We start from the raw sequence: 4,553 nt of genomic DNA on the forward strand, positions 1-4,553 counted from the left end.
GCGACCACGCCGCGCCGTCCGCCTCTCGGATTGGCTGTATAGGCGGAAGGGGCGTGGCCTGGCCTGAGCCTCTGGCTCCCTGTCCCAGTGCTGGAGGAACTCATCAAATCTGACAGCAATCTGAGGAGAGAGAAACAGGTTCAGTGACTCTTCACAGCTGATAGCAGCTAGGGAGAAAAAAATGGTATTTATGCCGAAGTCGAGGGTGGCGAAGACGTGGTCAGATGGTTGGAAATGGAGTAAAAAGTGAGATCTGCAGATGCTGGAGATCAGAGCTGAAAATGTGTTGCTGGTTAAAGCACAGCAGGTCAGGCAGCATCCAAGGAACAGGAACTTCGACGTTTCGGGCCAGAGCCCTTCATCAGGAAATGGAGTGTGGTTGGAAATGGAGCCGAGAGAAAGATAAATATGAACAAGGTGGAGAAACGAAGGCATCATGGATGGCAGGCCAGAACAGAACAGGAGAGAAGCTGAATAAATAGTCATGAGAGCTGAGGGTAGCAGAGAATGAGGGGTCCATGCTTCAAACAAACCCTGGGATGTGATAATAAGGCGAAAGTGAGTGCCAGTGCTAAAAAAACCAATCCATGTCATAACAGTGCTAGGTGTGGGGTTGGGTTAAAATCAGGGAAGGAAGGATGAAATCAAAGTTATCAAAGTTAGTGTTGAGTCACAAAAGCTGCAGGGTTCCTGGGTGGAAAATGCAGTGTCGTTCTGCAAGCTTGCACTGAGGCTAACTGAAATACTGCAGTAGGTCTACGACAAAAATGTTGGTGTGGGAACACTTTGGTGTGTTGAAGTGGCAGGCAACTAGAAACTTAGGATCATTTTTGCAGACAGAACATGGGTGTTTTGCAAAGTGGTTACCCAGTCTGTATTTCATTTCCACAATATAGAAGAAATCACACTGGACGTCAAATCCCACAACTACCTCCTAACAACACCCTCATCCTCTCAAGCTCACTCTTATGCCATCATGCAATCACCCTCAACTTCTCACATTCATCTCCTCCCACACCTCATCCCCTCACCCTCACTGTTATCTTACATGCTCCTCACACTGTTCTCTCCCACACTCATTCCTCTCTCCCATCCTCATCCTCCCTCTCCCACCCTCATTCCCTCCTCCTCCCTCATCCCCTCTACCCACTCTCATCTCTCCATCACCCTCATCCTCACTCCTTCCTCTCCCTCATTCCTCCCTCACTCTCATCCACTACCTTGCCCTCATCCTGTCCCTCACCCTCATCTCTTTAACTCTCTCAACCTAATCCCCTCCCTCCCCATCCTCTCGCACTTTCAACTGTCCCTCAGCTGCAACCCCTCCCTCATCCACTCCCTCCTTTCTCCCTCACCGTTATTCCCCTCACTCTCGTCCCTTCCTCATCACCCGCATCTCCTCCATCTACTCCTTTGTCCCCATTCTCTTTCTCCTCTCCTTCTCTGTGCCCCTCACTGTCATTCCCTCCTTCACCCTCATCTAATCACCGTCATCCCCTCCTTCACGCTCATAGAACATTGAGTAGTACAGCACAGTTCAGGCCCTTCAGCCCTTGATGTTATGTCATACTCAAAGATCAAATTAACCTACATTTACTACATTTTACTATATTCATGTCCTATCCAAGAGTCATTTAAGTGTCTGTAATGCATCTGATTCTCATTCCCATCCTCACAGTCATCCCCTCACCCGCATCGCTTTCTTTCCCCTCTTTCTTGTACCCCTCACTCTCATATTATCCCTCATCATCTCCTCCCTCAATCTCATTCCTCTTATCCCTCACCACCCATCCGTCCCTCATCCACATTCACTCCCTCACCTTCCTCTGTTCCCCATCTCCCTCACTTTCATCCCTCCCTCATCCCCAACACCCTCATCCATTTCCTTATCCTCTTTCCCTATATCCTCATTCTCATCCTCACATTCATCCCCATTCTCACACTCATCTCCTCCCTCACTCTCCCACTACCATCCGCTTCCTCGTGCTCATCTCCCGCACCCTCCTCTTTGTAGACCAGTGAGTCTGATGTCAATATCAAGGAAGATACATTATCAAGAATTTTATTGCTGAACACTTAGAAAACAGTGGTAAAATCAGACACAGACATAGTCAGCATGAATTTAGAAAAGGGAAATCATGTTTGGCAAATCTACTGGAATACTTTAAGGATAAACTAATCAGAGAGTTAGATAGGGTGGACAGGGAGAACCTTTTAAAAAGAAGTGGGCAGCTTGGTGGCATTGCTGTCTCACAGCGCCAGAGACTCGGGTTTAATTCCCGCCTCAGGCGACTGTCTGTCGCGTGTCTGTGTGGGTTTCCTCTGGATGCTCCGGTTTCCTCACACAGTCCAAAAATGTGCAGCTTAGGTGAATTGGCCATGCTAAATTGCCCGTAGTGTTTGGTGAAGGGGTAAATGTAGGGGAATGGGTCTGGGTGGGTTGCGCTTCGGCGGGTCGGTGTGGACTTGTTGGGCCGAAGGGCCTGTTTCCACACTGTAAGTAATCACATCTAAACTAGTAGAGTTGATTGGGAAGCTAATAGCTGTTGTTCATTAGATGTTTAGAAGGTTTTTGACAAAGTTCCACGTAAGACGTTGATATGTAAAATTAAAGCACGTGAGCCTGAGGGTAATGCATTATGATGGAAAATTGGTTAGCAAACGATGGGAATAAATGAGTCTTTTTCTGAGTGGCAAGACAGTGACTAGTGGGAATTTAAATGGATCAGTACTAGCTATTCTCAAATATGTTATTAATTTAGATGAGGTAACTAAATGTAATATCTCAAAATTTTGAGATGATGCAAAGCTGGGTGGGAGGGTGAGCTGTGAGGAGGATGCAGAGATATTGCAGTGTGATTTGGTAAGGCAAAGTGAGGGGTAAATGTGGTATAATGTGGATAAATGTGAGGCTATCATTTTGATAGCAAAAATAGGAAGGCAGATTATTATTCAAATGGTTGTAAATTGAGAGGGAGGGATGTTCAACAAGATTAGATTAGATTACTTACAGTGTGGAAGCAGGTTCTTCGGCCCAACAAATCCACACCGACCCGCTGAAGTGCAACCCAGCCAGACCCCGTCCCCTACATTTATCCCTTCACCGAACACCATGGGCAATTTAGCATGACCAATTCACCTAAACTGCACATTTTTGGACTGTGGGAGGAAACCAGAGCACCCGGAGGAAACCCACGCAGACACGGGGAGAATGTGCAAACTCCACACAGACAGTCGCCTGAGATGGGAATTGAACTCTGTCGCTGTGAGGCAACTGTGCTAACCACCGTGCCGCCCACAAGATCTGTGCTTCCTTGTGAACTATTTGCTGAAAGTAAATGTGCGGGTACAGCAAGCAGTAAAGAAGGCAAACTGTATGTTGATCTTCATAGTGAGTGCAGAAACAAGGGTGTCTTGCTACAGTTATACAGTGAAATGGTGAACCCAGGATATAGAGGTGCTGGTGTTGGACTGGGTTGATCAAGGTCAAAAATTATATGACACCAGGTTATAGTCCAAGTTATTTGAAAACACTAGCTTTGAAAGCACTACTCCTTCATCTGGTGTTAGTGAGAGAGGAAGACCTTAGACACAGAATTTAGGAGGACAACATCAAAGGGTCATACAACTCATGCAAACAATTTGAACATACATAAGATAGCTGTTAAATCTTTAATCAGCTAGAATGCAGATTTCAATTGATTATTAAATCCCAGAATTTCTTTCAAGTCACTGCCCAGAGACAACTTAAGGTGTTATTGATATAAAAGAGGTGACACTTCTGGTCAAACAATATATTTTAGGCCTGACTTATTTGGAGTCATAGTATCTCTCAACCAAACACATGCACAGTCTCAGATGCACAGACTTCCTCAAAGTTGAACTTGCAAGTGTTCAATTGCAATCTCTGTCAACATATGTATCCTCGCTCCCCCTCTGTGTCTTTCACACAAACACACATACTCACTTTCCCCCTCTCTCACATGCACACACAAATCTGTGGGCTGAATTTACATTTACAGATTTGTATTCGCAGATACATTCTATTTTGTTCAAAAAGCACACAATGTATAGACAGTCAGTCAATGTAGCATCTTATGAACTCCTACTTTGGAAATAAAAGACACAGACAGACTCTAAACAAGACCTCATGCCTAAAATACATTGTCTGACTGGAGGTTCACCTCCTTTATATTGATAACACTTTAAGTTGTCTCAGGGCAGTGACTTGAAAGCAATTCTGGGATTTGCATATTAGTCAATCGAAACCTGCACTGCCATTCTAACTGATTAAAGATTTAAGAGCTTTCTTATGTGTCTTCAATTTGTTCACATGAATTATATAACCCTTTGATGTTTTCCTTATAAAGTCTGTGTCTCAGGTCTTCAGTCTTCCTCTCTTACGAGCACCAGATGAAGGAGCAAGTGTTTGCAAATAAACCTGTTGGACTATAACCTGGTGTCATGTGATTTTTGACCTTGATGAGGCCACACTTGAATATTGTGTGCAGTTTTGGTCTCCTTATTTGAGGAAGGATGTTCTTGTGATAGAG

Source organism: Hemiscyllium ocellatum, chromosome 23, assembly GCF_020745735.1.
Source record: "Hemiscyllium ocellatum isolate sHemOce1 chromosome 23, sHemOce1.pat.X.cur, whole genome shotgun sequence".
NCBI classification, from domain to species: domain Eukaryota; kingdom Metazoa; phylum Chordata; class Chondrichthyes; order Orectolobiformes; family Hemiscylliidae; genus Hemiscyllium; species Hemiscyllium ocellatum.